The sequence below is a fragment of the Felis catus genome, chromosome B2, assembly GCF_018350175.1.
Source record: "Felis catus isolate Fca126 chromosome B2, F.catus_Fca126_mat1.0, whole genome shotgun sequence".
Lineage (NCBI taxonomy): Eukaryota > Metazoa > Chordata > Mammalia > Carnivora > Felidae > Felis > Felis catus.
Genome location: NC_058372.1, coordinates 83,927,162 through 83,950,385, shown reverse-complemented (window position 1 = coordinate 83,950,385; position 23,224 = coordinate 83,927,162). Strand labels below are relative to the sequence as shown.

The window sequence follows — 23,224 nt, the reverse complement described above, 5'->3', positions numbered from 1 at the left end:
GTAAAAAGGTATCATATTTACAATGTAGTGATACTACATGATGCTGTTTCCCATGTTTGACAGGCCATTAACAGTGTTAAATTGCTATGAACATACCTTGGTATCAGACTGTTACTTAGATTATTGCAGCTGCTCCTACTCAGGTTCACACATTTAAATCTATTTTAATATTGGGGCACCTGGGTGGCTCACTTGGTTAAACATCTGACACTTGATTTAGGCTCAGGTCATGATCTCTTGGTTAGTGGGATGGAGCCCCATATCAGGTTCTGTGCTGACAGCACAGAGCCTGCTTGGGATTCTCTCTCTGCCCCTTCCCTGCTCTCTCTCTCTCTTTTTCAAAATAAATAAATAAACTTAAAAAAAATAGATAGACCTATTGCAATATCTCATTTAATTCTTACTATAACCCTACATGAAGATATCACTAACTACTTTTGAAAAATAAAAATGCGGAAGATAGCTTTTTAAAATGTGCGAGTTCTAAGGAGCTAGTGGGAGAAAAAGGTAAGAATTATTTTTTGATGATAAGCTATAACAATAAATTACATATTGTATTACGACATGAACTTCCAATCTATGGGAAAAAAATATCAGGGTTTTGAGTGATTCCTAGGAAAAATAGTCAAACGTATCCTTGGTACTTCAAATTAAAATGTGTGTCTTTAATGAAAAAAATTACTTAATAGAATTTTTGTCAGACTTTAATTACAATATTTGAAAAACAATGAACATCGAGTTTAGTAAAACCATTTACTATGCTACTGCCAAGAAGCAGCAAACAATTCATCGTTTGTCTTTGTGTTTGTTTCAGTGTTTGGATGGTACTTATGAAAATAGATAATATTGAGTCACCAAAATGACACTCACATCTTCCTGAGTCATTAAAAATTCAGTTAGATTAACAAAGAAATGAAACATCTTTTTCAAATTCACCAGGCTTGTTCAGAATAATTTTCCAGTCCTAATTCCACAAAACACAACAACTTCCTCCATAAAATCAGAGTGGAGAGGATATGTTCCCCTTTCCCTTCTCCAAAGATTTCTTGTAAACTTATAGCAATTCTAGCCTCTGGTCTTTAGTAGCCTAATCTTTAATTCATCACACTCTATTTATAATATTCCTCCATTGTGCTTGTATCTCCCTTTTCTTCTCCATTTATCCTAAACTGACCTATTTGTCAAGGTCATTACACACCCTGCCTGGAAAATGTCCTTAATAACACTTACTCCAAACTATTCTTTCACATAGTTTATACCAGAAACATTACCATGTAACAGCATTGCTCACAAATTTATGTGTATCTTATTATCATAAATACTTTAAGTTCTATGAGGGTACTGACTTTGTATTAATCTCCCCCCAAAACTTAGTATTCTTAAGCTATAAAGGTATATATTTGTTAAGTTGAATTAAATACCTTTATGAGACAGGTGGGTCCAACCAGAGAGCATCCATTGGAAACCTCTTTAAAATGTATGGAATTTCTTTCATCTATTTCTGTAGGAAAACAGATGTAAATGTAAATCTGTTCTCCCCTCTTTTGCTACATTCGAGCTTCTTGTGGCAGATCCATGGATCAAATAATAGAGCAGATTCTATCACTGCTGCGATTACAAATTGGCTATTTTATGGACGCGTGGGTGGCTCAGTTGGTTAAGTGTCTGACTTCAGCTCAGGTCATGATCTCAGAGTTCGGGAGTTCAAGCCCCGCATCGGACTCTGTGCTGACAGTGCTGAGCCTGGAGTCTGCTTCAGATTCTGTCTCCCTCTCTTTCTCTGTCCCTCCCCTGCTTGTTCTCTCTCTCTCTCTCAAAAGTAAATAAATAAACATAAAACAACCAAATTGGCTAGTTTATCTAAACATTTTGTTATACCTTGATGAAAGTCTGAGGCATTTCATATAATATTAATAAAATAATGTATTAAGGGAAGCCTCTTTTTCCAAAAAGCTGATTATAAAACATAGAAGATAAGATTTTTTTAACTGTTATAATTTATTATAAAATATCAGCTGAATTCACACACATGCAGACCTAATCCTTTTACTTTTCTAAATTAGAATCATTGCTGAAAACTGGCTCAGTTTGCTGAGGGCCTTGACAATGCTCGAGTTGACAGAATGTCTTGAAGTTGTGATCACTATTTCCCAGCCCACAACCTCTTCTGAAAGAATTTTTCTGACCAACAGTTATGGTTTCCCCATTTAGAATATGAGACATATACCCTCACTCCCACCTAAGAGCATCTGAATGGATGGGGAAGACTCCTACTCCAAAGAACAATCCATCAACTGGACTGATTCAATCAGAAACTCTCTCCTGATAAATCTGAGACAAAGATGTTGAGGACATAAGATGATAAAAAACCAAGAGAGAAAAGAAACTAAAAGCAATCTCCTATTAACAAGTTATGACTGCCTAAATTTCCTCTCTTTCTGAGGCTTTGATCAGCACACTCTTTTTCATTAATAGCTGTATAATAAATCTCCTTTTACTTGATCAAACTTAAGTAGGCTTCTGTTCCCTGCAATTAAATAAGGCTCAATATTGGTATTTATTCTTTGAGTGGAATTGCAAGCAATGAGATCCTTAAAGAAAAACGTGGAGTACATAGAATTGCTATTGGACCAAGTTGTAGTGCCCTAAATTGAAAAAATAACATACTGTGGAACATAGATCTTCATCTGCAGTCACTCAACACAGGTTGACTAAGGGCGTAATATGGGGAAACAGATACTTTCTGCCATAGAATATTCTAAATAGATTGATAATACAGAGATAAATGGATTAGATGATTGTTTCTGAATACATTAAGTCAGATTTTTGAGGAAAAGATTAACATACATACTGAAGTGCCAGTATTAATACACAAAGAGAAACTTACCCCCATTCTACTGTAAGAATCCTTTTCTGTCTCTAGTCAGCATGATAAGGCATCTAAAAAACAACTTCAGAAATATTTTTAGAACATTCTAAATATTTTTATAATATGCTTAATTATGAGAGCCTTAAACATACAGAAATCTTAAAACAATTGTACTATAACACCCATATACCTAACTCCTAGAATTAGCAATGATAAATTTTTTGCTGTAAAACTATATGTGTATAAAAAACAAAATTTATTTCCTGAAATAGTGATAATAGGTTTCAATTTCAGATGCCTTCTGCCTTAAATTATTCATTCTGCATCTTCTAAATATAATAATCTTAGCCTAGATAAATATGCCATTTTCATACCTAGAAAATCAGTAATAATTTCTTAAAATCATCTATCCAAAATTGTTTATACTTAGCAATTGAAAATAAAATGGATGGATTTAAAAAAGAGATATGGGGCGCCTGGGTGGCGCAGTCGGTTAAGCGTATGACTTCAGCCAGGTCACGATCTCGCGGTCCGCGAGTTCGAGCCCCGCATCGGGCTCTGGGCTGATGGCTCAGAGCCTGGAGCCTGTTTCCGATTCTGTGACTCCCTCTCTCTCTGCCCCTCCCCCGTTCATGCTCTGTCTCTCTCTGTCCCAAAAATAAATAAACGTTGAAAAAAAAAATTAAAAAAATAAAAAAATAAAAAAGAGATACAAGTAAATCCACAATCCTGGTAGTAATTGTAGCATACTGTTTTCAGGAAGAAAAAAGAAAGCCAAAATCAGTATGAGTTTAGAATATTTGAGCAGAATGATGAACAAATTTGACCGAATGATACATGTAAGAAACTGCAGCCAACAATGATTACTGCACATACTTTTCAAATACTCATGAAAACCGAAAAAAAATGAATCATATGCTGGGGGAAAAAATAACTCAAAAGGTTGGAAATGTGTACGTTGTTGTTGATAATAATAGAATTATAGAGGAATAATAAAAATTTATTGATAATCTCCAGACATTTTGAAATAAAGAGACTCCCATAAGTAGCTTATTTTTCAAATAATAGATCACATTGCAAAGTAGAAAATATTTGAAATCATATATGTTAGGGAAAGTTAAAAGTCAATTACTTAGAAATGATTGAAAGTCAATTATTTAAGAATTTCTGTAAAATGTTGAAACAGGTAATTAATTACTGCTCCAAAAAGCTGAATGAAGGAAATAATAAAGATAAGAACAGAAATTAATGAAATAAAAAAGAGAAAGAAAAAAATCAGCAAAGCCAAATTTTGATTTTTTTTTGAAAAGATTAATAATTGAGAAACCTATACAGATTAACCAAGAAACAGAACAAAGAGGAACAATTAATATCAAAAATGAAAAAAAAGTGAAAATACTACAGTGGTAAAGGCAATGAAAAAAATAGGAGAGTAACAGATTGATTGTAAAAATGGCTTCTATTTCCATTTTTCCCTCTATCTTTTCTTTTTTAAATCTGACTTTTCAGTTCCTCCTACAGACAGGTTGAATATATTTCAGCCTTCTTTTTGTAATTTTTATTTATTTTTAAATTTATTTTTATGGAGAGAGTGCAAGAGAGCACAGGAGGAGCAGAGAGAGAGGAAGAGAGGAGAATTATAACAGACTCCATACTGTTAGCCCAGAACCTGATGTGGGGCTTGAACTCATGAACTGTAAGATCATGACCTGAGCCACAATCAAGATCAGATGCTTAACCAACTGAGCCACCCAGTTGGTTACATTCTTTGAACCGGGTCTTATTATTTTCTTAGCTAATAAAATGTGGTAGAAAATGATAGCATGTGAGTTCTTTTTTTTTTTTTAATGTTTTATTATTTATTTTTGAGAGAGAAACAGAGTGTGAATGGGGGAGGGGCAGAGAGAGGGAGACACAGAAGCTGAAGCAGGGTCTACACTCTGATTGTCAGCACAAACCTGATGTGGGGCTTGAACTCACAAGCTGTGAGATCATGACTTGGACCGAAGTTGGATGCTTAACCCACTGAGCCACCCAGGCATCCCAATAGCATGTGAGTTCTAAGCCTAGATTTCAAGATGCCTTCTGTGATTCCACTCTTTCTTTTGGACCCTTATGTCTTCCTTATAAACAAGCCCAAGCTAGTTTGAACAGATGGGAGACCATGTGGAGCAAAGCTGAATAAGCACAAAAGACAAAGCTGAGGCTCCAGATATGTTGAGAGGGACCCAGCCAAAACCAGCACAACTGCCCAGCTTAACACAGCTGGCGATGAAGGATGTGATCCCTTCAAGTACAGCTTAGACTGTAAGAACTATGCCAAGTTGACAAGCAGAAAGAACAAAGCCAATATAGATGATAGATATATGATGATAGGTAGATAGATGATAGAAAGATAGATAGATAGATAGATGATAGATAGATAGTGTAAATAGTGTAGATAGATAACAGATGTGTAAGATTGGAGAGGTAGAAAAAAAATTCTTGTTATTTGTAGATAACATGTTATTACAAAGATAATACAAACAAATTCTATTTAAGCCACTAAAATTAATGAATTCATGTAGTTCATTGGACACTTAGTCAATGCACAAAAGGCAATGAATTTTTTTTTAGGCCAATTATCCTTAAGGTAATTTGTTTCATAGAGCTACTGTGGGGCCAAAAAAGAAAAGGATATTTAAGCTGCTTTTATGCCAGTAAATATGAAAATGTAAATGAAATTCCTAGAAAAATTTAGCTTTCTCAAAATTGAAAGAAGAAATAAAAATCCAATTAGGGTTTATAATTGATTTTAATTAATAAAATATTTAAGATAAAACTCCAAGTGAAAATATTTAAACAAATAAATAAAAATATAATCAAAATAGTTACTTCTATAAATCCAGAGTAGGAATATTCAAAACTCTTTTTATGAGCCCAGATTAACTTGATACCAAAACCTTAAAATGCAAGTATCTTTAATGAATAGATGTAAAGACTGCAAAGAAAATATTATCTAAAGGAATCCATTAATTAATTAAAAAGACAATATGTCATAAAACTATGTTTATTCTAGGACTTCAAGAATGGATTAAATTTTAAAATAAAATAAATTTTAAAATAAATGCAATGTAATTTTCTAATTTAACACAAAAGAATGAAAGAATTATAATAATTATCTCAAAGCCCATTCATAATTTTAAATAATGGAAAACTAGAAATAAAACAGAACTTTCTTATTCTGGGCATCTATTTTTATGGCATCTATTTTCTTATATGGGCATCTATTTTTTAAAAAAACACAAACAATTTTAGTAATAAAATAAAAGATTTTGATTTATGGAGTGAAACAAGAATGGCTCCTATGACCTATTAACACAAGATTTTCCTGTAAGGCCTACCCAGTGCAATAAACCAAATAGTAATAAAATGATGATAATGATGATAATAGTAATAAAATGATGATAAAATGATAATGATGATGTCAAAAAAAAATCTCTGAATGTGCAGAGAGCATGATTTTCCCATAGAAAGTTCAAAAGAAAATACACTCACACTATTAGAATTAATGAATTGAGCTACATCACTGGACTGGACATGAAGTTACTATAAAAATTAACTGTAGTTATATACTAGCAAAAACAAGAATTAATTTTTCAAATAATACAGTTTACAATCACATCAATCTAATGTAGGTTATGTGGGAACTATATGTGGAAAACAACAAAACACTGACAAGTATTAGGAAAGATCGAAATAACTGGGGCTATCCTATGTCTAATGGACTAGAAGGCAATTCTCAAAATTTATACAGAGATAATATGATCTCACTAAAAATCCTAGTTTTTTTTTTTTTTTCAGTTTTGGAGGGGTTAGAAAATGACAAGCTAATTCTAAAAGTTATCTGGAAATGCAACGGGTAGGAATAGTCAGGATAGCCTTGAATAAGTAGAAATTGACAATCTTAAACTACTAGACTACTACTTAAACATCTTCTTATAACACCTCACTAAATAGTGTACAACAATGACAAAGATTGAAAAATAGACCAGAGAAACAGCATAGAGGGTTTAGGAACAAATCCACAAACAAATAGAGGAAGGTCTATGGCAAAGACAACACTGTAGAGCAAGGGAAAGAGCACAGTCTTTTCAATAGTGATGCTACCTAAACCATATACATACACAAAAAAATAACAAACTTAGACACTTCTATGAGACTATATGCAAAATTTCATTCTAGATGAATTGCAGTACTAAATGTGAAAAGTATTAATATAAAGCTTTTAGAAGAAATCAAGAAAGAATATATTTATAATTGTAGCTAATTGTGATAAGGTCCCATCCTATTCCTTGGCCTACCTCTGAATATACCTATACCTGTTATTGACTGGTTCTAAACATGTTGATAACTTTCTGCCTTAAACACAGCACATCTTTTCTTCTTTGAGCCAGTTTTCTCTGGCAATATTATGCCAGGTAATAATTCTATTTCTGCTCTTCTTGATTAAAAACAATTCATAAATAAACATCATACTTTCTTTTTTAAATATTTATTTATTTTTGAGAGAGAGACAGAGAGAAAGAGACAGAGAGTGAATGGGGGAGGGGCAGAGAGAGAGAGGGAGACACAGAATCTGAAGCAGGCCCCAGGCTCTGAGCTATCAACACAGAGCCTGACGCAGGGCTCAAACCCATAAGCTGTAAGATCATGACCTGAGCCAAAGCTGGACGCTTAACCAACTGAGCCACCCAGGCACCCCAAACCATCATACTTTCTATATTCTATTGACATTACTTCCCAATTTACCAATTGAATATGTTAATTTACCTTATGAAGATACATGTCGTAGTAGAAAAATTGCACTTTATAGGCAGTATAGTTTTTTATTGTGTCATACAGAAAGCATATATTGTTAGGTTGTCCCACCATTAATGATGCCGAATTTTATGACTTCATTGAGGTGTTATGATATTGAATTTTGTGTGTCAACGTAACTGCAACGCGGTTGGCTAGATTAAACATTATTTTTCCTGTGTCAGTGAGGATGTTTCTAGATGAGATTAGCATTTGAATCTGTAGACTTAGTAAAGTAGGGGCATCATCCAATCTCTTGAGGGCCTAAATAGAACAAAAAGTGGAGAAAGGAAGAACTCACCATTTTGACTGCCTGCCTGCCTGTTGAGCTGTGACATGTCTTTTGCTTTTCAACTGGGATTTACACCATCAGCTCCCCTTCAGCTTCAGTGTGGAATTATACCACCAGCTTTCTTGGGTGTCCAGTCTGCAGATGGTAGATTATGAAACTTCTCAGCTACCATAATCATGCAATCTAATTCCTCATAATAAATCCCCCCTCCCTCTACCTATTTATTCTCACACACATATATTTTCATACAATATTTATAAAATGGTTTCAAAGCTACATTATCATATCACTATTGACAGAAAACTACTAAGTATAGTTGAAGATTATTTTGCAAATTGTTAAGTGTACTGTATTACGAATGCTAGAATTAGAGAGTGCTGTGAATCTACCTTATACAAGACAGGCAGAAAAAAAAAAACGTGCAGAAAGAACAAATAACAGAGCAGAGCCAGAGAAAAGTGAAATTGTGAGATCATGTGTCCCTAGATAACACAGGGCATGTCCTGGGTTCATTATTAATGTCTTTCTAAGTTCTTGTTTCCAGACAGTCATGAGGCCTATTGCTTGACCCTTCCTTGGGGATTATGAAATACCTATTTTAATATTCCTGTACCACCGTACTTCTTCGTTTTCACCCACTGCATGATGTTTTGCTTTTTGCTTGAGCGTAATCAATTTCTTGCTAAATTAATAAACGGATTTTAACGTGAGAACACTAAGAATGAGAGCTGCTCTGAAATTAGCACAAGCACACAAGTAGCACGGTTGGAGCTAATTCCTAACTGTGAAGCCCACCCCCTTTAGAATTACACGACACTGATAGAATTATTTACAAATTCAGATATTTCCAATTTGCCCACCTGATCTGAAGAACTTGTTTCCAAGACTTGCTCATCTTGACTCTGGTTTGAGCCAAAGTTGGTACCTGGATTTTCTTCCCATAAAACATTACCTGACCAGTTACAAATGCGTCTTATGAGCAGAGGTAAATATGTTATAAATTTTAGAACTGCGAGAAACCATAGCTCAAATATATTTGGCCTTTTATGGTTGTTTAAGTCAAATAATTTAAGAAATAAATATGCAAGAAGTACTACAGGCATGACCATCAAAATAGGTCTCTTCCTGATAATACCAACCTAGCATCAGGACTTACAAGAAAATGACAAGAAGATTTCGCGCACCTTAAAGTTTTCAGAAAAGTAGAACTCTCTCAGCATCCAATTTTTCATATCAGAGAGGGTGAGAAGGAGGAAGAAACAAAGCTTCTCTGTATTTGCTTGACTCTATCCTGATCTCATATGGGAATTTTAGTGAATTTTGTCTCTGGATTATAAAAACAGAAATCTGGTTGGGTAGATAAATGAGAATCTACATAAGAATGCATATAATTATAACAAACCTTAATTAGTTTCTGATTTAAATCTAATTCTAATACATAGTTTGTCTAAAACTTTCATAGTAATCATGAAATTAATTAATATTTTAGGAGTCGCATATCCTATATGAAATAAATCTATTTCAATATCTCCTAATATCTCAAATGCCAACTTCTAATTGTTAATTTTACTTCAGTGGCCTCCTGGGTCAATTTACTCATTTTAATGCAATTTTATAAAGTTATTGGAACCTTGCAGTATTTGGAGAAAGATTTTCCTTGTATCTTAAAATTTGCATTTGCCTTAGCCGAAAAGCAAATTTAGAAGTACATGCCCACGAATGATACGTTTAACTAAGATTTAACTTTGATAGAAGTAAGTAGCTACTGGCCCAAAATCAATCAATCAAACAACAACAAAAAAGTATGCTTTTCTTTCTAAGGTATTCCAAAATTAGACGTAAAGCCGTGGGCAACAAGATTAGCTGTTACTTGCACAAAATATGTGTGTCTCATTTCCTAAGTCTATTTACCTTTTTATGAACCAATTTCTAACTCCATTCCATAGATTTTCCCTGCCTCTCAAATTGCCTACCTTACTTTGTCCTCTAGGAAATTGTGAAAATGTTTAATCTCAAGGCAGATAGATTTAGAATTAGGATATATTCCAAATGTAATATTTTACTATTAAAATATTAGCAGTAAACATAAAAATACTGACTTTAAAAAATTGGAAACACAAACTTCTTAATGTATGGTAACTATAAAAAGTGTATAAAATACAATCATCACTAATATGAGATTGATGACTTTTGAAAAGGAATGACTACTTCATTGGTAATAAGAAACAAATTGTGCGGAGTCGTTTCAGGATTAAACACCTGCAGCATATTCTGATACCCAAGAACAGAACTAGGATGAAGCTAAAATGGAGCCTTGTGTGATCATTTTCAGCATTATAATTTCCTACAAAATTTGAGTGATTTGCAGAACTGTGATAGATTTCCCATGAATAGGATAGTGGCAAAAGCTTTGTAGATTCAAAAATAGTTTTGCTGAGGCAATGAGAAGTAATACGCTATCAGAATAGAAGCTGTTCATATTTTACCAAGCTGTTTGTATTTTAGAAGCTGATAAAAGAATTTGTCTCTAAACATTGCAAAGTCTTGCTTCCCTTATTTTATTTTTTGCATTTTGCTTACATTATCCTTCATATCTCCCCACCGATGGAAAATGATCATAGTATTCACAATTTAATAATTAAGGATTCTGCATTATACAACAACAATTGTATAAGTGTAATTGTATAAGTATAATTATAAAAATTTATAAATTTGTATTTCTGGGATGATTTGAAAAGAATTATCCTAAAATATAAAAGAATCAGGAAGATAAACTCAGAGAGCCCCATAGAAGTCTCAAGTTCTGGCAGATGGAGACCTGAACTGACTGAACAATGAACGTCATTTTGCTTAAGGACTAAGGAGAGTTTCCAAGCTTGTTTCATGGGTTTAATCTAACAGGGTCATTGACTGGAACTCTACATTGATTGATTGCACACAGTATTGCTTGTATTCACGAACCCTGATATATCAATATCACATTAAGACACTATCTTTCTGGGATACCAGACTCAGAGTGGTTTATGTCACTTGATCAGTAACAATATGCTGATACACAAATGTTCACTCGACAAAATTGTTGAACTGTAATAAAAATGTCAAAGCGGGGTGCTTGGGTGGCACACTCGGTTAGGCTTCAGACTCTTCATTTTGTCTCAGGGTTCGTGGGTTTGACTCCTGAGTCAAGCTCCACACTGACATTGCGGAGCCTACTGAGATTCTCTCTCACTCTCTCTCTCTGCTTCTCCCCTGCTTGCACATGCATGCTTTCTCTTTCTGTCTCAAGATAAATAAGCATGAAAAAAAGTCAAAGCAAAATGTGAAAAATACAAAGTATTCTTAACATACCAATAGATGTATATGACATTTATCTTTCATGAGTGAGTACATTTCCTGTGATATCAAGTCCATCCATCCAGTATATCACCTGTTGTTCATAATAATATAGCATACTTACACAATAAATTGAACATGACAAATAAACATGAGAATGGAAACTAAACTTTAAAATCTGTTTCGTCCTTAATTTTTAAAAATTATTTATAGCTGCTGGACTTTTGACTATTTAACACAGGTTATGATTTTAAAGTATGTTCTGTACCTATGTCAGATATTGATAAATATTGTTTAACGTGAGTTTTGATGAAATAGGCTTAGCTCCACTGTTTTTCCTATTTGTGCCAAGAGTGTTTTTGTTACTTTATTCCTCCATTACTTCCTTCTTTTGTGTTAATTAAGAATTTCACATTAATCCATCTAACCTCTTCTATTAGTCTTTTTTTTACTGATTACACTAAAATTACACAACATATTCTTATTGTCTACTATATGTAGTTATTTTTGCCATATCCCAAACAACACAAAAACCCCTGGAAGAGCTTACTTTATGTTTTTATTGTCTTTATTAAATTCCAGTTAGTTAACATACAGTGTAATATTAGTTTCAGGTAGACAGTATAGTGATTCAACACTTCCACACGATACCTGGTGTTGAATTTCATCTATAATGTCCATCTTTATTCTATTATTCTCATGTATTTTATTTCTTCATATATTATATACCTCATAAAACATTAAAATTCATGTTGTTTTAGACAGTCAGTTTTTGCTCACATTTTCACATACATTCATTCTATGTTGCTAATTCATTCTTGCACTTTCATGCTTCCATATGAGATAATTTTTTTAGGTTAAAGAACTTTCGTTAGTATTTCTTGTAGTGCAAGTCTTTTGGTGACAGATAGTTTTTTTTTAAACTTGTATATCATTTTTATTTTTAAAATATATTTTAAATAAATATAGAATTCTAAGTGAGAAAGCTTTTTTTTTTTCCTTTCACCATTTTCAAGATGTCTATTCACTGTCTTTTGGCTTCTATAGTGTTATTGAAAAGTCAGACATTTCTCTTGTTCCACTGAAGGTAACGTGTCTTTCTTTCCTCTTGATGTTTTTATGAGTCTATATTTTAGTTTTTAGCAGTTTTTGACCATAATGTAAGTTAATTATTTTTCTTTATTTTTTTTTTTCTGGTCAGAGTTCAGTGTCATTTTTGAAATTACGGATTAATGTCTTTATTTTGTTTTATTTACTTATTTTTTAATATGCAATTTATTGTCAAATTGGTTTCCATACAACACCCAGTGCTCATCCCAACAGGTGCCCTCCTCAATACCCCTCACCTACCCTCTCCTCCCTCCCACCCTCCCATCAACCCTCAGTTTATTCTCAGTTTTTAAGAGTTTCTTATGGTTTGGCTTCCTCCCTCTCTCTCTCTTTCTCTCTTTTTTTTATTCTTAGCTGTGATTTCCTCAACTATCACTTATATCCCATTCTTTATCATCTCTCCTCCTGATACTCCAATTAAGCATATATAAGATCATCTGACCATTTCCCACATATCTCTCACTTTGCTTTTCCATTCCTTGTTTTCTTTTTGTGCTTAAATTAGATGCTTTTTATCCACTTGTATTTGAAGTCATAAATCAGATTTTTGCAGTTTCTCGACAACTGTTACAGCCATGCAATGAATTTTTAAAATTGAAATAAAATTGACATACATTGAAATGTACAGATATGATGTATAGAGATTAATGAATTTTGTATATGCATGTACTCATAAGAATATTTCCATTACCTAGAATGTTCCCTTGTGTCAATCGCCTCCCTTCCCTTTACTCCTCAGAGGTAATCCTTTTTATAATTTCTATTTCCATAAATAGATTTGTCCCTTTCCCTTTATTTACCTAAAATAAGTTGAATCACAGAATGTCTCTGTTTCCTGGCTAATTTCAATAAACATAATGTTTTTTGAGGGTTATCCATGCTGTTATGTGTATCAATATCACAATCTTGTTTGTTTTAATTTCTGAGTTGTAGTCCATTGAATGAATATACTGCAATTTATTTATCCATTCTTCTGTTTTTTGAGTTTTGCCCTGATTGTTTCTAGTAGTGGTCTGTCATGAATACACTGGCCATGAATTGAAAAAATGTACCTTTTTTTTTTTCTGGGATATTATCTAGTAATGGGATTACCATGTCAATTTATAAAATACTATCAAACATTTTACAAATTACTTATACTTTTCAAGCTCCTCCCAGCGATATATGAGCGTTTTAGCGGCTCTATATCATTTCCAACTTTTGATGTTGCAAGTCTGTTTTGTTGACTCAATCTGGAAAGTATGTTTTAGTTATACTTTAACTCTAACTTATATATTTAACTTTCATTTCCCTGATGATGAGTGATGTTGATAAATAATCTGATTGACCATTCAGTTATTCTTTTTTGCTTTTATTTCTTGTGTGCATGCCTGTTTAAGTCTTCTGTCTGTTAAAAAAGAAAAAAAATCGTTTGTGTTTTACAAACTGATTGGTAAAAGTTATTTATGTACTTTGGATAAAAGTCTTTGTCAGACATATGTATTGAAAATGTTTTCTACCAGTATCTGCCTTGAATTTAAAATTTTAGTGGTCTCTTAAGTGAGCAAAATTTCACATTTTGATGAGGTCAAATTTATCATGTTCCTTTTATTGCCAGTACCTTTTGTATATGACTAAAATATTTGTATTCTCCAGAGTATGAAGATGTTTTTATATGTTTGCTAATAGAAGTTTAGTATTCTAACTATCACATTTAGATTTCTGATCCACTTCAAGTTGATTTAAAAAAAAATTTTAACATTTATTTATTTTTGAGAGAGACAGAGACAGAGTGTGAGCAGGGGAGGGGCAGAGAGAGAGGGAGACACAGAATCAGAAGCAGGCTCCAGGCTCTGAGCTGTCAGCACAGAGCCCGATGCGGGGCTCGATCCGATGAACGGCGAGATCATGATCTGAGCTGAAGTCCGACGCCCAACAGACAGAGTCACCCAGGTGCCCCACAAGTTGATTTTTTATTAATGGAATGAAATGAGTCAAAGTTCATGTGTTTGCCATATAGATATCCACTTGCTATAGCTCCATTTATTTAAAGTACTTTCTTTTCCCCATTAATTGCAGTGACATTGCTGATGCAAATCAAGAGCTATCAAAGGAGTTCTTATTGCAGATACTGTATTTTCCAATTATAAAGTGTCTTTTAATTCTTTTTAGTCGTCTGGTTCTCTTTTTAATTACTCCATCTGTTAATCCCTGTGTTCACCTTTTTCTAAATTTTTAAACATGTAGCAACATCTAATCACATTTGAAGTTTTGCCTGTTAACACTGACATCTAGTTCCTGCTTGGGTCTGTGACTACAAACTACTTTATCTCTTGATTATCTGTCACTTGTTTCTTTCTTATTCACATGCCTAGTGAGTTTATATTAGATGTTGGCCATTGCTGGGGTTCTAGATTATATTGTATTCTTGCAAAGAAGGTTGTTTTATTTTCCAGTAGGCAGTTAAATCACTTCAAGCCTAGGTTTTTAACCTTCTTCCAGAGCAGGTCTATTTCAATCTTGTCCTTACTTCTTAGGGGTAGGACAGCCCTGGCTATAAGAGCTTGGTCCTTTGAAGTCTCAACTCAGTGCCTGGGCTGTTCATCAAGTTCATTCCACTCTGGCTGGGCTTGAATTCTAATATCTCCACAGCAGTTTGCGACTTCTGAAATCTCTGTTCAGTTCTGCTATGCCTCCTGGAGTCTCGCCTTGCATATGCACAACTTATGAGTTAGCCAAGGATATGTTGGGTGTTCTGATGCAGACTTTTGAGATTTGGTCTTTGTGGTTTCCTTCTTTTCTATCCACCACACCTCAGCTAACCCCCTTAGGCAAGCCTGAATAGCAAACTCTGTTGCGCCATCCAGAGTTGCTGTCAGCTTAGGCTCTGTTTCCTTATGTAACTTGGAAAATGCTTTCTGAGAGAAAGTCAGGGTAAATGTGTGGTTCTTCGTCTCAAGAACTGTGGCACTCTGTTTTTTGCTGTCTAATGTCTCAAAAACTTGTTTTACATATATTTCCAGTATTTATCATTTTGTATGACAAAAAAAATGAAGCTCTTATAATAGGATTAATACCAGCTACTTCATCATGGCCAAGACCAGCAGTCATAAGTATTGTTTTTAATATAGGTGAAACATAGTTTATTTTAAAGTTTCATAGCTTTGTCAGTAATTTTTTTAAAATAATTACGACATACTAACGGAAATTTTTGAGTTATAATTTTTTGTTTCTTTCTAAAACTCTTGGAAACTATAGAAGAGAGCAAAAGTTTCCCAAATAAATTAGAATTTCCACACACAACTAAGACTCAGTGCATCTAAACTCTTGGCCCCTTTAATTGTGGACCCACTATGATTTTTGGCCAGATCTGGCTTTAGTTTGAAGTAATAAAAACAGCATATTCACGAGAAATTAAACCGAGGCGACTGAAATTTTTTCAGCAGCTCTAGAATGGCTGTGAGATGCAATGCCACTTGGTTACTGACAACTGACACTGGGTTTAAATGTAAAACTTAGTGGTTAAAGGCTACATATCCCCACATGTTTTCCCTCAGCCACAAAATTGAGCTTTTGTAGGAATTGAAATGTAGAGATCTCAAGCTTATTAAAAAAGGCCAAAGTGTAACAGTCTAATGAAATGTGACCAATTTGGAGGAAAAATTCACCCTTTGCTGCAAAAAAGGTGAAGGATTTAAACATTTCTTTAAAATTTACTAATATAAGAAATGTTAGTGAGGATCCTATAATAAATATTCAGTGGATTAAACTACTGCTTACAGTTGAGTGCCAGTAAAGGATTATTTTGGATGTGGCAGGAAGTTGTTGTTGTAAACTGTGTGCTGGACAGAGAAGTCACAAAAGTATAATTATTTTTCCAGTTTAAGAGACCATAGGTTTTTCTTGCTTGCATGAGCAATTCAAGGATGCAGTAATTTGGCTGTGGTTTGGGTGCTTCATTTCCTGCCAAACTTCATGTTGTTCAGAACAGGCAAAAATACATCTATTTTGACTGTAATGACGCCAAGCATTTTTAACAGCCTATACATGACACATAAAGAAAAAGTGAAAGGGAAATGCTTACTTAATTCAGCTGAAGACTTAATTAGGAGCTCAATTTTATCAGACATTTAATATTGCATTTTACTCTCATTTACTTTTTTTTCTAATAGAAAATAATGGCATGCCAATTGTATATGATTATGGATAGCTATTTATGGAACTAGGTCTTGCCTCTACACTTAATTACATTTTGTTTGGAAGTTAATATTATATTATAACTATAGCTTTTATTTGAGTCTATTCTTATAGTTTTCCTCTCTCATTAGGAGTTAGATTGCTGGTTTATAGATTCACTTGTTTGTGTTTTTCTCTACTGCTTTTTTCTATTTCTGGGCCTATTCTCTAGTGCTGCATTATTCTTTTTGATGACTTTAAAGGCATTTAAGGGTACAGGGAAAGAAAGAATTCATTTTTGCCATATGCTGAAGGCGTTGATAAACAATGTACTTATAAGCTAAGTAAAAACATGCCGATACATTTTGTGTTTCCTAATGAATACGTTTGATTTTTATTTAATTTGTTTCTCTGTTCTTTATACTCTGCCCTGCTATAGGATCACTGTGATTGCCGTAACCTATTCATCTCGAATCACAAATGTGCATTGAAACCGATCATGGATATCTACCATCTGCCCTGTTCAATAGGTTTCGTCACTTCATGTTTCTTCTTATTCTGCAAAAGAAGTTAGAATCACTTTTTGTTTACAAATATCAGAGAACTAATACATTTTATGTAGCCAATAATAAGGCTCAAGAAAGATGTGACTAGATTCATATTTCCTTTCACACTCTTACTTGTTAGCAGCATGGCTACTTTAGAGTCTGACCCTACTCCTGGCCTAATTGTTTTCATTATTTAGTGATCACTTACTAAATATTTTACAAAATTAACTTAAATTATATTGAATAAGTCCATTTCAATTAAGAAATCACAGAGCTGCATGTTTATTATTATGCCTTAATACCTAGGAATAAAGTCGATATGATATTTCATAAATTGAAACCAGGCCTTCCTAACATGTTCTGATATGTCAACCAATAAATGGATTCTTATTTTTATTCATGGGATTCTGTGACCAATAACTAGCTGGTAAAGAATGTGTCGAAATCAATCAAGTTGTAGATACATGCTCAGTAGATGGATAGGGAGAGTCACTAGGTCTGCTCATGAAAATGAACTTTCTATCTAAGAAAGCAGAAGCTATTTTTCCATTAGAATTCCAAATACCTCAGTGTTTGGTGAAGTCTCCAGGTAATATATGCAGTGAAGATCTTTACCAGGAACTGAGAAACAATAGGCTTCTATCAATCAACATATATTTGAATAGGAACAGCTTTTAGGAAAGCCTTGGGTATTTTTTTTTCACTGACATTGATGTTAATTAAATATCATAATTTAATGAACCCCCGAAAAGACTGACATTTATACAATTAGTCTTCACATGGTACGCAAACCTGATCTTCTGAAGCTGAATTTCAGACTCTGGTATTGCCATCGCACATGTAAAACTGTGATGCCAGCTTCCAAGTCTCCCACTACATTACTAAGCATGGCGACATGAAACAAATGAAACGAGACAAGGCTTCAGCCACAGTATTGCTTTACTCAATCGAGGAGAATATGTAGAATGAATAGGGACACCATCAATGCTAGTATGGCTTGCTAAAAACCCAGGACAGCCTTAGTGGGATAACAAATATGAGTTTGTAATGTGTCTTCCACTTACAGTTGCAAATATTTCTATACACACTCTCATGTATTCCACATTCTTTGCTTTTAAATGCCCCAATTTCCCTACTAATTATCCTGCTGGAGAACTCATTCCCTCTGAATTTTTCATCTGTCTTATTCTGAGGGATAAAATGTTTAGCTTTCCTACAACAGTCACTGGCAAGGGAATAGAGTTACAATGGTTGTCTTAGTCCAATGTGTCTTTACTTCCTATGATAATACATGAATGGGTTTGTGATATCAATTTGATGAAGTACAACTAACATTTAACTGTGCAGTGGAATAAACTACATTAGACTAGATGAGAAAATAATAGAACGAATTACACAGTAATCCCAGATGTTTTAATTTATACATTTATATGTGTGTATGTGCATTAGATTACAATGCATCGTGTTTATGCATTTATCAAATGCATTAAAATGTTTAAAAGCACTTGCTTATGTTTTTGATATATATATATATATGATATGATATAATATGTATCATGATATATATATGATATAATATATATCATGATACATATTATATCATATATTATCATATTATCTATCTACCATATATCTATCATATATATATCATATATATATGTATATATATATATGATATATATGATATATATATATGTATCATGACCTGAGCCAAAACCAAGAATTGGATACTCAACTGACTGAGCCACACAGGCACTCCTGCACTTGCTTATTCTAATCAGGGCTTATTCCAGGAAACAAAGTATTGTCCCAAACTGTGTGACTGCTACGTAAGGGAAAGAAGTGAAATAGATCATGAGATGACAATCATAATATCCCAATATCAACTATGATGAAATTGTAAAATGACCCCATTTTGTAATTCCTCTCCTTAAATTGTGGGTGAGATTTATAAATATAATGAGATAACTCCTGTAATTAGGTTACTCTACATGGAAAAGATAAAGGGAACTTGAAGATATAATTAAGGTCTCTATTCAGTTGAGTTTGTGTTGATCAAAAAAGTTTATCTTGGGTGGTTCTGACCTAATCAGGTGAAGCATTTAAAAGAGGATCTAGGGGCAAAAAGTAGGAAGCAGCAGTAGATGTGCTCAAGTTGACCTTAAAGAAATCAAATTTCCATGCTGTGGACAAGGCCATATGGCAAAGAGCAATGCATGGCCTCTAGAAACCAAGCACCACTACCTATCCTATATCTACAAGAAAATGAATTGCACCAACAACCAGAGCTTGAAAGTGGACTTTGAGCTTCAGATAAGATTACAGCCCCAGGTGATACCTTGATTTCAACTGTGTGAAACCTGGAAAGAGGACCCAGCTAAGCCAGAGCCAAACTTCCGACCTAAAGAAACTGTGAGATAATAAGTGATGTTTTAAATCACTGAATATGTAGAAATGTGATACACAGCAGTAGAAAACAAATACAGTTGTCTATCTTGATGCCAGGTGCATGGAATCCCTTTTCTTTGTCACAGACCCCTCACTGATCGCTGCTGGCAGAGACAACATTTGCTTTACACGATCTAGCTAAGTTTCTGCTGCCCAACCATCATGGGTACGGTTCTCTCCTCACTTGCACAACATGGCAAATGAGTGTCTTTCCTCTTTTGGCTTCTCATTTTATGTGCCAATCCATTTAAAAAGTGCAAGAAAAAATACACCTGGGTAAAACAGGCCTTTTGGAATCTAATCCTCACACCGTTGTAAAGTAGATATTAACCTGCTTTGCAGAAGAGAAAACCAGAGGCTAGAGGTTTAGATTCTTTTTTTTTTTTTTTAAGAAACACATAGCTTCTAAATTTTTTTTTAACGTTTTTTATTTACTTTTGAGACAGGGAGAGACAGAGCATGAACAGGGGAGGGTCAGAGAGAGGGAGACACAGGATCTGAAGCAGGCTCCAGGGTCTGAGCTGTCAGCACAGAGCCCGACACGGGGCTCAAACTCACGTACCGCGAGATCATGACCTGAGCCAAAGTCTGCCGCTTAACCGACTGAGCCACCCAGGCGCCCCAAGAAACACATAGCTTCTATATAGCCACATCTTCGCCTCAGAGTACAGAGGTCTGTCTCCTATTGTCATTTTCTCACTAAATTTCTCAAAGCAAGAAGAAATCCAATGTGTTTTGCTATCAAGAAGATTTTAAAGTAAAATTAGTTGTGTGTGTTTTACTATTGCTACTTAACCTGCGTGAGTCTCTATCTCCATATTTTCTCATTTAGGGTGTGTGAGAGAGAGAGAGGGGGGAGAGAAATTATAATCTGAATTGTGAGAATTATAAAGTGACTACTGAATACATATTTATTTTTAAATTACTTAGTCACTGTCCTAATTCTATTAGTTCTCTTTATTATGTAACAAAACAGTTTATAATTTAATTTCAAAATTAAAATGGACCAATACTCTCACCAATTCAGTAAAATCTTTGCAATGTAATTTTCACTAATTGAGAATTTATGATGATTTAAATAGAATTAGACTTGAAATTAAAGAGGAAAAAAGAATACGTTACGAATACTAATCGAGCAAAGAAGATATCTAGAAGAAATTTAATGTATTTAAAATATATTTTGGTGTGATAATGCATTATTTATAAGCTAATTTTATATAGATTAAAAGATCTCTACCTAGCAATTTTTCATTGAATATTGCCATGAATAGTTGTGTACCTATCCTTGTATTAAGAATAACTTTTTTTTAACATTCCTTTTAAAGTTTATTTATTTATTTTTGAAAGAGAGCAGAGCGGGAGAGGGGCAGAGAGAGAAAAAGAGGGAGACACAGAATGGAAAGCAGGCTCTACACTCCAAACTGTCAGTTCAGAGCCCAATGTGGGGATCGAACCTATGAACTGTGATATCAGATATCAGATATATATCTGATATCATGATATCAGAGCCAAAGTCGTACTCTTAATCGACTTAGCCACCCAGGCACCCTGAATTAAGAATAACTTTTGATAAATCTAATTGAAATTTCCTCTCTGTAATTGATTTGCCATATTAATGAGTTTTTTATCCAAAGTTAAGGCAAATCAAAAGCATTTGAGCATATTAAAACATCACAATATCTAAGAAGTTTTCGTGAAAATAAGATCTACCTCTAAAAAATTATTTTGCCAAATTAAAAAAAAAATCAGCAAAGTTGAACTTCCAGAAACAGAGTAGATCAGTGTTTGCAAAAGGCTGGGGAGTGAGGAGGGAATAGGGAGGTGTTGGTCAAAGGGTGCAGACTTTCATTTATAAGATGAGTAAGTTCTGGAGTTGTAATATGCAGCACGGTGATTATGGTTAACAATGCTGTATTGTATACTTGAAAGTTGCCACAAGAGTAGAGTTTCAATGTTCTCATCACACAAAAAATGAAAACTATGTGAGGTCAGGATGTGTTAACTAACCTTATTGTGCTAATCATTTCACAATATATATGTATACCAAGTCACCACACTGGACACCTCACACCTACACAATGTTAGAAGTCAATTATATATCAATAAAGCTGGGGGAAAAATCAGTTCTTGTGGCTTCAAACTGCCTATGAAAAGCCTCTTCTGATAGACAATCTAAATTTAAAACTAGAAACAATCCCTGATTATGGATCTCAGTAGATGTTAATTGTGCACTTACAGCACACATCTGCACTGGAGGGAACGTAACACTTCCACGACAACGAACAGGAAGCTGCCAGCTTTTGCAAATCTGAATCAGTGACATGTTTTTGGAGCTGTATATGTATCTTCATGCTTTGTATATTGCGTTTTTATTTTTTAGGGGTCATGGTGATGATGACCATGTGACCAATAGTCCCTATCACATCCAGCAGAGTATTTTCTTGCCCAAATTTACCACAGGACCTGTTGTACGGCAAAGGATTTTTCTTCATAGAACCTGCTTTTAAGCACTAAATGCCAAGAACTTTTTCAATAACCTGTTACATCTTCTATTGATATCTGCCATTCATTATGGAAACATCTATGTCAGTGGGCTTGTTTGTTCGTTTTCAGATTTTTTTTTACCTTCTTTTAAATCTGTTTTTGTGAATGGTGTGAGAAAGTGGTCTAGTTTCAACCTTCTGCATGTTGCTGCCCAGTTCTCCCAGCACCATTTGTTAAAGAGGCTGTCTTTTTTCCATTGGATGTTCTTTCCTGCTTTGTCAAAGATGAGTTGGCCATACGTTTGTGGGTCTAGTTCTGGGGTTTCTATTCTATTCCATTGGTCTATGTGTCTGTTTTTGTGCCAATACCATGCTGTCTTGATGATGACAGCTTTGTAGTAGAGGCTAAAGTCTGGGATTGTGATGCCTCCTGCTTTGGTCTTCTTCTTCAAAATTACTTTGGCTATTCGGGGCCTTTTGTGGTTCCATATGAATTTTAAGATTGCTTGTTCTAGTTTCGAGAAGAATGCTGGTGCAATTTTGATTGGGATTGCATTGAATGTGTAGATAGCTTTGGGTAGTATTGACATTTTGACAATATTTATTTTTTCCAATCCATGAGCAGGGAATGTCTTTCCATTTCTTTAAATCTTCTTCAATTTCTTTCATAAGCTTTCTATAGTTTTCAGCATACAGATCCTTTACATCTTTGGTTAGATTTATTCCTAGGTATTGTGCCTAAATGTCCATCAACTGATGAATGGATGAAGAAATTGTGGTTTATATACACAATGGAATACTACGTGGCAATGAGAAAAAATGAAATATGGCCTTTTGTAGCAACGTGGATGGAACTGGAGAGTGTGATGCTAAGTGAAATAAGCCATACAGAGAAAGACAGATACCATATGGTTTCACTCTTATGTGGATCCTGAGAAACTTAACAGGAACCCATGGGGGAGGGGAAGGAAAAAAAAAAAGAGGTTAGAGTGGGAGAGAGCCAAAGCATAAGAGACTGTTAAAAACTGAGAACAAATTGAGGGTTGATGGGGGGTGGGAGGGAGGAGAGGGTGGGTGATGGGTATTGAGGAGGGCACCTTTTGGGATGAGCACTGGGTGTTGTATGGAAACCAATTTGTCAATAAAT

The 23,224-nt window shown here is 34.2% G+C and overlaps 1 long non-coding RNA gene across 1 annotated transcript in view; it reads right to left on the bottom strand.

Moving 5' to 3' along the window:
* Positions 1 to 9,343, bottom strand: part of LOC123385471 — a 35,104-nt gene extending 25,761 nt beyond the window's left edge. Inside the window, exons 1-4 of the long non-coding RNA XR_006598047.1 lie at positions 9,185 to 9,343; positions 8,010 to 8,135; positions 2,888 to 2,951; positions 1,422 to 1,501 (exon numbers count right to left, since the gene is read on the bottom strand). This is a non-coding gene — a long non-coding RNA (uncharacterized LOC123385471). The remainder of the gene's footprint in view (positions 1 to 1,421; positions 1,502 to 2,887; positions 2,952 to 8,009; positions 8,136 to 9,184) is intronic.
* Positions 9,344 to 23,224: the final 13,881 nt, after the last annotated feature.